This window comes from Erithacus rubecula (genome assembly GCF_903797595.1).
Source record: "Erithacus rubecula genome assembly, chromosome: 6".
Lineage (NCBI taxonomy): Eukaryota > Metazoa > Chordata > Aves > Passeriformes > Muscicapidae > Erithacus > Erithacus rubecula.
The window spans coordinates 59,485,600-59,498,121 of NC_136688.1; the positions used below are offsets into that span (position 1 = coordinate 59,485,600).

Sequence of the window (12,522 nt, forward strand, 5' to 3'; positions counted from 1 at the left end):
GTTTTTTTTTCTTTCCTGGAATTTGTTGGGTTTGTGCATTTTTTGGGGGTTGGTGAAGGGTGGGAAGATCTGGTTACCCAAATTGTGGTGGGTTGGTTTTGTACCTGTGCTGGAATTAGTTATTGTTCATAATTATTTTAATTTATTTTAAATATCCTGTGCAGAAAATTGGGATTGATGTCTGTGATTTGGGATTGCAGGGTCTGGTGATGGAATTATTTGACTTGATGTGGAAATTGGGCAGGGACACTTTCCCCTGTTCCAGATTGCTCCAAGTCCTGTCCAACCTGTCCTAAATCCATTAATTCTTTGGGATTTCTGTTCCTGGGAATATTCCATTTCCCTAAATCCATGAATTCTTTGGGATTTCTGTTCCTGGGAATTTTAAATATATAATATTAAAATATAAGTATATTTTAAATTATATTATATGTATAATATATTTTATATAATATACACTTTATATATAAATATATTTATGTTTATATATATAATAAATGTTCCTGTGAATATTTAATTTCATTTTTCCCATCAAATTTGGGATTTCTCTCAGCCCCAGCCACGCTCTCTCCCAGGAGATTTCTTGGGAGCTGTTTTGCAGGGATTTGTCCATCCAGCCTTTTTTATGGAGCATCCCAGCAGCAAAACCAGGAGGTGCAAACAGAACCTCCCCCTACAAATTCCTCACCTTGTTTATTCCCAAATTTCCATGCACAAAATCCAATCTCTGAGATGCACTGGGAGAAGGAGCTGAGAAAATGAAATTCAACCCCAAGTGACCCCCCCAACCTCTTCCCATCCCTCTAATTCCATCTTGGAATGGCTCAAATCCACAATTTTAATGGAATTTTCCCCTGGAGACCCCACTGAGAGCCACTTTCCCTCTCCTGATTGCCACCAGCAGGACCTGGGCTGCTGATCTTGCAGAAATGCTTCATTAACCACTGAAAGTTTAATTGTTCCTTAAGTGCTGCCTGCATTCCCAGCTTTCCCTGTGCTGCTCCCACTGATGGCAGCTTGGAAATGCACAAATTCCAGAGTGGGAATTTGCTGCTCCATTCCCAAAAATTCTTGCTGGAGCTCTGATTTCTCTGCCCCAAATTCCAGAGTGGCCCATTTGCTGCTCCTTTCCCAAATTTTTTTTTTTTTTTTTTGCTGGAGCTCTGACTTTCCTGGCAGCCAAATTGTTCCTCCTTGGCAGGGGGATGAGAGACCTGGGAGTTTTAGAAGTGCAAATTGGAATTGTTGGGATGTTCTGGGGAGCAAAGTCATGGGAAGATGATTAAGGAATTTTGTGAATTCCAACTGGGATTGGAGTTTTCAGCTCCAGGTGCCAGTGGGAGCTTGTGCTCTGAGTGTGTGGGGCTGTTCCATCTGAAATCCTGATTTTTTTCTTGGCTAAAGCAGCTGGGAATGAAGCCCAGTTTGATTTATTCCAGTGGCAAAAGGAGTTCATGACCCAGGTTGTTATTTTTGTTGTGGGTTTAATTTGGTGGAGTGATAATCAATCCTGATTCCAAGGATTTTGTGCCCTTGGAGGTGACCTGGAGTGAGTGAGCAAATAATCCTGGGAATGTCAATAAGGTCAGCTTTGATCCTGAGCTGGTGCTGTGTTCCAAAAATCCTGAATATCATGGAAAAATTGAATAAATTTCAGGATTTGAAGGGGCTCCAGGACAGCTGGAGAGGGACTGGGGACAAGGGATGGAAGGACACAGGGAATGGCTTCACATGGACAGAGGAAATTTAGGTTGGATCTCAGGAAGGAATTCCTGGCTGGAATTCCCAGATTTGCTGTGGCTGCCCCTGGATCCCTGGGGCAGTGGGAGGTGTCCCCCATGACAGGGGTGGGATGGGATGATTTTTAAGGTCCCTTTAATCCCAAACTCTTCTCAGAGTCTGGATTTATCCATCCTCCTGGAAGGAGAGGAGAAGCAGATTTGGAGCAATTCCAGCCACAAATGAATTCTGTGGGATTTTCCTGCTCATGGGAAAAATCCACTCCCTGTCTTTGGTGCTGAACTGTCCCTGCAGGAGAGGATTTGTGCCCAACTGATCCCATCAGAAATTCCTTTGGGAGCAAAGATTTTGCCACTGGAGCATTTTAGGCAGGTGCAGCCCTTTCCTTCCTGGGATTCTCCTGGAGTTCTCCTTTCTGGGATTGGCTCCTTAGGGAACTGCAGGATGAGGAGCTGGAGGAGGTTTTTCCACAGGTGCTGCAGTTTGAGGCTTTTCCAGCTCTGTAGGGAATTTTAATTTTCCTGGTTGCTCCAAATCATTTGGGAATGGGAAGTGGATGTGAAAGGGATGAAGAGAGCAAATGTTGCCTCTGGAATGATGTTTCCATCAAAAGCTGCCCTGATCCCAAACAGGTGACTGGGTGTCCTGGTGTGCAGGACAGGTGTCTGCCAATAAAGGCAGGAGCTTCTCTTTGAAATGGAGAATGTAAACCCCTCTCCTCTAAATAATTAAAATTTTGAAATGAAGGGGCTCTCAGGCAAAGATATGGGAATAGGAATAACAGTTCTTTCCTAGGACAATTAAACTAGCAATGCAGTATTACACAGAACAATGCCAGCCCTGGCAGAGTCAGAATCCAAGCTGGCACAGTCAGTCAGTCAGGGTGGTGGCACAGTCCCATTCCATGGTGCTGCATCCTCCTGCAGGGGCAGATGTGGCTCAGCTGGAGCAGTGCTCCTGGAGAAGGGGCAGTTTCCTCTGAAGCTCCAGGGATGATGTGCAAGGCTCTGGTTTTCCTCTGGGATCCAGTGGAAAGAAGGTGCCTTGGTGTCCCAAATGTCAGTTTTTCTCTGGGTAGGAAAGGCTTGGCTCCTGCCCTGGCTGGAGCATCTCCCAGTGGGATGATGGAATTTTCTCAGCCATGCCCTGGGACTCAGTGGCCATGAACAGGAGATATCTGCTGGAGGGAGGATGGGCTGTGGGAAGATAAAGATGATTGCCCAGCTGGTTTAAAGATGGCCCATGAGCAGAGAATGTGTGCCAGGAGATCAGGGGCACTGCCCCAGCCGGGTCAGCAGATGGGACAGAACTCACATTGCTGGGCACATCACCCCACACACTGGGAATGGTGTCACCTCCTCCAGCTGAGCTGGGATTGTCCCTAAAACCTTGGACAAATCCTGGATCTGTGTCTGCAGCTCTACAACCAAGAGAATGCTTCCCACGAAAAACATTTGGGGTTGAGGAAGGAAAATGGGAAAGTTTTCCCTTCATGTGCTCTTGGACTCGGATATTGGAATCAGGGATTTGTGCTTCTGGATCTTTTTATTCCAACTCCACAAATACTCCTTCCAAAATCAGCTGAGTGTTCAAGCCCCAGCTATTTTTAGGGAAAAGGTTTTATTTTGGATCCATTTGGTCAAAGGAAATGAGGAAAATTTTCCAAGAAACTCTGGAAAGCAGGAGAGTGGCTCAGCCTGGAATTGGCCTCAAAGAGAGGTTTGGATTGAATATTAGGAATTGTTTTTTCCCATCAAAGTTTGAAATGGGCTTCCCAGGGGGTAGTGGGGTCTTTATCCATGGAAATATTCCCCAAAAAAAAGTGGATCTGGCACTTAAGGCCATGGTAGGACTCTGATCCTAAAAGATTTTCCCAACTTCATCAATTTTAGGATTTCTCTAGAAGCCTGACTGCTGTTGATGCTCCCAGCAATTCCTGGGAATTCAGACCATTTGAGCATTGCCAAATATTCCTAAAATCCCACAAAACTCATGGAATGGGAATTTGAGACCCCTCCAACATTTGGGCTCAGAACTGTCATTGTCAGTGGGAAAAGAAGGGGAAATCCCAATTAGTGCTGATGGTGATTATTTGGATTATTTCAATAATTTTAAATTCCCTGGATCCTCAGACATTCCACAGAGGTCATGATTTGTGGGAAAAATTATTTGAATAAAATACAGGAAAAGTGGTTCAATTGGTGGGATAACTTTTTTTATATATATAATTTTTTTTCCCCACACTGAGATTTCCTGGTTCTGGTTCTCCTCATTCCCAGATTTTCCCTCTTTTGGTGTTTTTTTGGGATGCTCTCCTGGCTTTGTCCTTCTCCAGCCAGTTCACCACGTCCTCCTTCCCCTTTGAGCTGAAATTTCCATGGAATGGGATCTGGAGCTGCCTGTGCAGCTCTCAGCCCATCCAGAGGGGGAGGGGGAATATTCCAATCAATTCCCTTGAATTATTTAGGAATCCATCCTGAAATCCTGAGCTGCTTTTAGAAATGTCCCTGAAACTGGAAACCTTTTTTTATGGATTTTTCCACTCTTCCCTTCCCTCATGGAAACATTTTGACTTTGCTGCTTGGACATGGGTTTGCCTTCAGAATTTCCTATTTAGGACCCAAAAATCCACCAGAAAACCCAAGAAATTCACAACCCCAACTTCATTTTATCCAATTTATTTTATTTCTTCCTCTCTGGAAAAATTATTTTTTGCCTGAGGATCTGTATTCCAGCTGGTCCCTGTTCTTTCTGCTGGGAATCCTGTCAGGATTTTGGGGGTAATTTGGTGAATTTTGAGTCTGAAGGAATTTTTGTGATTCTCAGATTTGTTATCCATGAGAATGGGAAGGTTCCTCCCAATTCCCAGTTTGGAACCAGCTGCAATTGGAGTTGGGATTATCCCAGGGATGGAAAATTCTCCTGGATTCAGGAGAGAGGAGAAAATTCTCCCTGGGCTCTTTTTCTTCCTTCTCAGCTTTTCCAAGAGAGAAAAATCTGGAATTTCCCCTTTTTATTTCTCGTGGAATGAAGGAAAATCATTTTTATGGATATGGAACTCCAAGGGTGGGAGGAAGGGGAGGATAAATTGTGGATTGAGGTTGGAAAATCCCTGTTGGGGATGGTGGTGAATGGAAAATGGAGCTGAAAGAGCAGCAAAAATTGGGAATTTGGGATGAGCCTTGGGAAAAAACAGGAAAAAAACCACATTGGAAAAGAAATATCTTTCTTTTTTTTTTTTTTGAAGGGTTGGATCCTGTATTTCTAGGCTGGATCTGTCATATTTTTTGGAGGGTTGAATCCATCTTTCCATCAAGGAAATTGTAGGGGAAAAAAAATTTAGGGGGGAAAAGAAGGAAAAACCAAGAAAATTTTAGGGGAGAAAAGAAAAAAACAAGGAAATTTTTGGGGGGGGGGGGGGGAAGAAGAAAAAAACCAAGGAAATTTTAGGGGGAAAAGAAAAAAAACAAGGAAATTTTAGGGGGGAAAAGAAGAAAAAAACCAAGTAAATTTTTGAGGGGGGAGAAAACCAAGGAAATTTTAAGGGGGGGGGGGGAAAACCCAAGAAAATTTTAGGTGGGGAAAAGAAGAAAAAAACCAAGTAAATTTTAGGGGGGAAAAGAAAAAATGAAGTAAATTTTAGGGGGGAAAAGAAGAAATAACCAAGGAAATTTTAGGGGGGAAAGAAAATTAAGGAAATTTTAAGGGGGAAGTTAAAAAAGTGCAGGAATTTTGGGGTGGGGAAAGCAAGGAAACTTTAGGGAGGGACAGGGGGGTATTTTTAAGCCCTTTTAGGACATTTTTGATAAATATCTCTGGGATGAACAGGACAGAGGAGAAATCTTTAATTCTAAAAAAGCAAAAAAAACCCCAAAAATTTGAAATTTAAATTAAAGCTCCAACTTCCTCCTCCCCATGGCAAAAAAGGGATTGAATTTGGGTTCCTGCAGTGGGAAAATGGAGATGAGTTGATTATTTTTAGCTTCTCCAGTTAATCTGGGGCTGACACAGTTTCTATTTTCTGTTCCCTCCCAGGCACTGCCAAGGTCGGGGCTGGGCTCTGACCTTTAGTAACCCCACCTGCTCATTTGGGGCTAATTAGTGTCAGGTGATCAACAGAATTTAGATGTGTTTGTTAGTAAAATGTTGTTTTAATCAATGTAAAATTATTATGATCGATAGGTTCTATGGAACTATTATAATTAATAATAATCGATATGATGTAATCAGCTATAATTATAGTTTATATAGAATTGTTCTAGTTGTTAATGAATGTTAAACTAATTAATATCAAATTATTATGATTGATAGGTTCTATAGAACTGTTATATTTAATAATAATCAATATGATGTAATCAATATTAAACTCTATAGCTTATAGAGAGTTAATGTTATATTTGTTAATGAATGTCAAACTAATATTAATCAATATCAAGTTATTATGCTCTATAGGTTCTATAGAAATATTATATTTAATAATAAAGTATCAATATGATATATTCAATATGAAACTATAATTATTGTTTATAGGGAATTAATGCTGTAGATGTTAATGAATATTAAACTAATATTAATCAATTTAAAATTATTATGATAGGTTCTATGGAACTATTATAATTAATAATAATCGATATGATGTAATCAGCTATAATTATAGTTTATATAGAATTGTTCTAGTTGTTAATGAATGTTAAACTAATATTAATATCAAATTATTATGATTGATAGGTTCTATGGAACTATTATATTCAATAATCAGGAGTCAATATGATGTAATCAATATGAAACTATAAGTATAGTTTATACAGAATTAATGTTATATTGATAATGAATGTTAAACTAATATTAATGAATATCTAATTATTATGATAGGTTCTATAGAACTATTATATTCGATAATAATCAATATGATGTAATCAATATGAAATTATAATTTATAGAGAATTAATGCTATAGTTGTTAATGAATGTTAAACTAATATTAACACCAAATTATTATCTATAGGTTCTATAGAACTATTCTGCTTAATAATAAAGAATCAATATTATGTAATCAATATGAAACTGTAAGTATAGTTTATACAGAATTAATGTTATATTTGTTAATGAATGTCAAACTAATACTAATCAATACCAAATTATTATGATCTATAGGTTATGTAGAAATATTATATTTAATAATAAAGCATCAATATGATATATTCAATATGAAACTATAATTATAGTTTATAGAGAATGAATGCTATAGTTGTTAATGACTATTAAACTAATATTAATCAATATCAAATTATTATGATAGGTTCTATAGAACTATTATATTTAATAATCAGGAATCAATATTATGTAATCAACTATAATTATAGTTTATATAGAATTGTTATATTTGTTAATGAATGTCAAACTAATATTAATGATTGCCAAATTATTATGATCTAAAGGGTCTGTAGAAGTTTTATATTTAATAATCAGGAATCAATATGATGTAATCAATATTAAACTATAATTGTAGTTTACATAAATTTAATGGTTTATTTGTTAATGAATGTTAAGCTAATATTAATCAATACCAAATTATTATGATCTATAATCATGTGCCATGAGCAGGGAACCTTCCTCTATCCCAAAATTCTCTGCCCATCCCATATTTCCCAAATTGCTCATTCCAGCTCCTTTTCTCCTTTAAATACTGCTCCAAACATCTGGAATCTGCAGTGAACCTGCCCCCAACATCTGGAATCTGCCCCCCCCTCCAAACATCTGGAATTTCCAGTGAATCTGCCCCCTTCTCCAAACATCTGGAATTTCCAGTGAATCTGCCCCCCCGCTCCAAACATCTGGAATTTCCAGTGAATCCCCCCCCAAACATCTGGAATCTGCAGTGAATATGCCCCCCCTCCTGCTCCAAACATCTGGAATTTTCAGTGAATCCCCCCCACATCTGGAATTTGCAGTGAATCCTCCCCTCCAAACATCTGGAATCTGCCCCCCCCCCCCTTCAAACATCTGGAATTTCCACTGAATCTGCCCCCCACATCTGGAATGTCCAGTGAATCCCCCCAACATCTGGAATTTCCAGTGAATCTCTGCCCCCCAAACATCTGGAATTTCCAGTGAATCTGCTCCCCCCCATCTGGAATTTCCATTGAATCTGCCCCCTCAACATCTGGAATTTCCAGTGAATCTCTTTCCCCCTCAACATCTGGAATTTCCAGTGAATCTCTTTCCCCCCCAACATCTGTAATTTCCAGTGAATCTCTTCCAACCAACATCTGGAATTTCCAGTGAATCTGCCCCCCCAACATCTGGAATTTCCAGTGAATCTCTTCCAACCAACATCTGGAATTTCCAGTGAATCTGCCCCCCCCTGCACTGGGGCTCGGGAGGAGCATCCCAAAATCCATTTGTTCATTGGTTCCCCCTCTGCCCGTGGCCCCTGCTGCTCATTTTTCATTAGTGGGGTTTTCCCTGGGGATGTTTGGGAAAGCAGGAATGGGGCACCCAAGGGCTGCTCCACCTTCAGCTGATGAGAAAATCAAAATAAATCCCCCCCAAAATCCTGCTGCTTCCATCCCTTCCTCTGTTCCTGCAGCATTTGGTGCTTTCCCTGGATTTCCTCATTTATGGCAGAGCTCATTCCTGCTCCAGCAGGGAGATTTTCCTCTCCCAGGACATCCCAGATTCCTCCCAGGACATCCCAGATTCCTCCCCCTGCATTCCCTGGGTCGCTGTTGCTTTTTCCTGCATTTTTAGGGAAACTGCTCAATCCAGGTGTGCAGATTCCAGCAGGATTTGGATTTGTTTGAAGGGAATATCCAAGTCCTGGGATGAGCTTTGTTCATGGAGAGGGGCAATCACCTCTCTCCAGGAACCACTTCCCAAAATATCAATGCCATTGATCTCCTTTCAGCTTTAATTATCCACATTTTCCTTCAGGAGAACCCTTGGAAGTTTTTTCCCCTGCTCATTGCAGACAAGGATTCAACCCAAATCCTTCCCTTGTTGGAAAATGTATGGAAACAACAACCTGGCACTCCTGGAAGCATTTTTGGGATGGGAATGGTTTTAAACTGACAGGAATTCTGTTTTAGTTGGATGTGAGGGAGAAATTCCTGGCTGGGCTGGAATTCCCAGATTTTCTGTGGCTGTTCCTGGATCCCTGGAAATGCCCAAGGTCGGGTTGGGCAGTGGGGTTGGAGCACCTGGGATGGGATTTGAGGTCCCTTCCCATCCAAACCATCCTGGAATTCTAGGATTGGTCTTTGGACCCAAACTGGAATACAGAATTGAACTCAAATAATTCCCCATCTCAGTGGGAATCTGCTGGGATCTTTTATCTTCAGCACAGGAAGGGAGAAATATTGGCAGGATTTTTTTTTTTTAATCATAAAGACCATTTAAACCAAGTTAGTTTTAATTAAAGATAATTTTATTTATCTATTATATTTATTTCCAATAAGAAAACATGGATAATTCCTGTTTTACTGGAATTCCTATGGACAAAGTCACTGCTGTCAGTGATTTTTCCTTTTTTGTCAGTGGTTTTTTCCTTTTTCAGTGGCATTAATAGAGAGGGATAAATCCATCCCATTCCAGTTAATGGGATCATCCTTGTCCCAACCTCCTGTCCTTGGATTTCCTGGTGCTCTGATGAAGCAAAACTTATTTCCATGATTATTCCCACATTTAAATAGCCTGTGATGGTAAGGTTGTTGTCAAGACTCAGGAATATTTTGTTTTTCAGAGTTTGTCCTTATTTAATTTATTAATTTTTATGTGTGAAACAACATGACCATGGAAATCATTTGTGTAGATTTTTTTTCTGATTTATTTTTCATTGAGTGGGGGGAAAAACCTGATAACTTCAATTTAACCTGGCATGGCTGATTTCTTGTATTTACATTTATTTTAAGATATAAAAGATGCTTTTCTGAGGGTGGAAAAAAAAAATCCCATAAGAAAAGCAGGAATCATGAAGGGAAAAAAAAAATCCAATAAATGGGGTGCTCCCATCCTTCAGCTCAGTCTGTGTTCAGCATCCACATCCAAATTTACTGAGCATCCCCAAATCCAGCAGGAATTCCCAGAGATCCAGATTTTGGCTCAAGCTGGCAGAATTCTGCATCCAGGAGGTTTTTTTTAGGAGTTTTGTTGCTTCCAAAATCATCCCAGAGGATGGGAAGGAAAAGGATTGGTGGGAAAAATTTTTTATTTTTCCAAACTTCCCAGAGTGACCCAAGTTGGGATCTCGTGGTTGGGATGCAGCTCTGGAAATGAAACAGGAGGTGAAGGGAAGTTTGGGTGAAGAATTATCCCAAAATAAGGAAAAATGTGGAGGAGGGAATTCTTAAAGGATTTTTAGGAGCAGCATCAAGACCAACCCATTCCTGTGGAGATCTTGGCAGGGCTTGGACAAGCTGGAATTTGAAAATCCATTCCAAGTTAAATATCCAGGGATTTCATCCCAAAAACTGAAGGAATCCAGCATTCCTGCCATCCCTAAAATGCCACCACTGTTCTTCATTTATTGCAGTGATAAAACAATTAAAGCTTGGCCTAAATCAGGCTGGGTTAGCAGAGATTTTTGAACTCCAGGGATTTACAGAGCAGCTAAAATTGGGAATCTGCACATTCCAGCTCCTGTTTAAATCAGGAAAACAAGACAGGAGCCCCACAAGGGAGGTGGCTGAGGGGGGTCAATGTGCTTGTCTGGAGAAGAAATCTCCATCTCAGAGTTTTTCCCATGAAATCTGCTTTTATCTTCTTGCTTGATATAGAAATGAAGGAATTCTATTTGGAATTCTGCTTTTGTTTTGTCCCTCCTGAAATTAGATCTTGCTCTGCAAAAAAAAAAAAAAAAAGGAGTGATGGAGAATGTTGGGGTTATTCCATGTAAATCCCTTTCCATGTTGAATTTTCCCCTGGCTTTTTTTTTTTTTTTTTTTTTTGGTGATATTCTGAGAAATAAACTTCTATCTCAGAGTGTTGTTTTCCCATAAAATCTGCTTTTATCTTCTTGCTTGATATAAAAATGAAGGAATCCAGCTTGGAATTCTTGGAATTCTGCCTTTGCTTTGTCCCTCCTGAAATTAGATCTTGCTCTGCAAAAAAAAACCAAACTATGCAGTGATGGAAAATATTGGGGTTATTCCATGTGGATTTTCCATGGTGATTTTCCCCTGATTTTTTTTGTCTTTTTTGTTTTGTTTTGTTTTGTGTTTTTTGGGTTGGTTTTTTTTTTTTTTTTGTGATATTCTGAGATAGAAACCTCCATTTTATCATAAAATGTGCTTTTATCTCCTTGCTTGATATGAAAATAAAGGAATTCTACTTGGATGTGGCTGTTGGCACTTGGGAAGTGAAAGTTGAGGGAAGATCAGGAATTCTGGGTTGGGACTGGAGGTGACACTGCCACTTCCTTGTCCTTGGAAAAGTGACAAAGGTGAAGTTTGGCATTGCAAACAGACTGGGGGGAGAAGGAAAAGAATCTGTTTGGTTTTTTTGTGGAAAATTGGGGATTTCTGGGATTGTTGTCTTGTTGTGGAGAGAGAAAATGTTGGAATTTGCTGCTGCTCCCAGGGACAAAGAGCAGGACCAGGAAAAGTTTATTGTTATCAAAATTTGGTGTGGGATCAGCCCAGGTTCCTTTTATCACAGGCTGCTGGCAGGATTCCCACTGGGATATGGGGTTGGAGAAGTTTGTTGGGATGGAGAAATGGAAAAATGGGTCAGGGTAAAGTGGCAGCTCCTGATGTGGTGGATCCCAAATCCCAAATCCCAAATCCCAAATCCTGGATCATCAGGAGCTCCATGCCTTCCATGATTATTGCAGATTGCTGGAAAAGTCATTCCAGCTTTCCCTTTTTTCTCCCCAAGAGTTTTGTTGGAATTTTTTCTTTCCTAAATTGGTTGTGGGGTTAAAAAAAAAAAGCTTGGATTAATGACGGAATGGTGGAATGGTTTGGGTTGGAAGGGGAATTAAAGCTCATCCCATTCCAACCCAACACATTCCACTACCCCAGGGTGCTCCAAGCCCCATCCAGCCTGGCCTTGGACACCTCCAGGGACATCCTGGAGACATTTTAAATCCAAATTATTTTCAGCATAAATATCAGGTCAGGATTTGTTTTCCCAGGAAAGGGCTGCTCTGGTATTATTATATATATTATTATATAAATAATAATCCTCTTTGTGTCATGTTCTCTCAGTTTGGGTTTTGTCTGTGCTCCTATTTATTTATCAATGTGTGACCAGGGTTTGATATTCCAAACATTCTCTGGGTTATTCTCATATTCTGCTGGAATTAAGGGAATTTTTTTTTTTTTTAATGGGAACTGTTTTATTCTTGGGTGGAAACAATTCCCTGGGAAAACAAAGCAGAATTTCTGGAATCTCCCCACCATGGAATCCTGACCTCCCAGCTGTGTTTCCCATTTACTGGAGCTCAGAATCCATGAGGTTCAAAACCCATCTCCATGAGCTTGAATTTCTGCTCTAGGGCAGATTTACTCCTGGTTGGAATTTTTCCACCACCTCCTCCATCCCTGCCTGGAATTGGTCCCCAAATCAGTTTTGTTCTCCTGAAAATCAGATATTCAAGTCAGGAGATGGGGTGAGTTTAACCCACAGAATCCAGAATTACTTGAATTTGGAAGGACTTTGAAATCATCTCATCCCAAACATCACGTGGGCAAGGATGACATTTTCCTGGGGGATTTTTTTCCCTAAAATTATTTCCCTATTGCTGTGTTTTTCCAGTTCTTGCAGCACTTTCCAGGCTGCTGCT

The 12,522-nt window shown here is 40.1% G+C and overlaps 1 protein-coding gene across 2 annotated transcripts in view; it reads left to right on the plus strand.

The window, feature by feature from the left end:
• MDGA2 (MAM domain containing glycosylphosphatidylinositol anchor 2) overlaps positions 1–12,522 on the plus strand; it is a 196,376-nt gene that overhangs the window by 18,698 nt on the left and 165,156 nt on the right. The gene's annotated exons all lie outside the window — the stretch shown is intronic.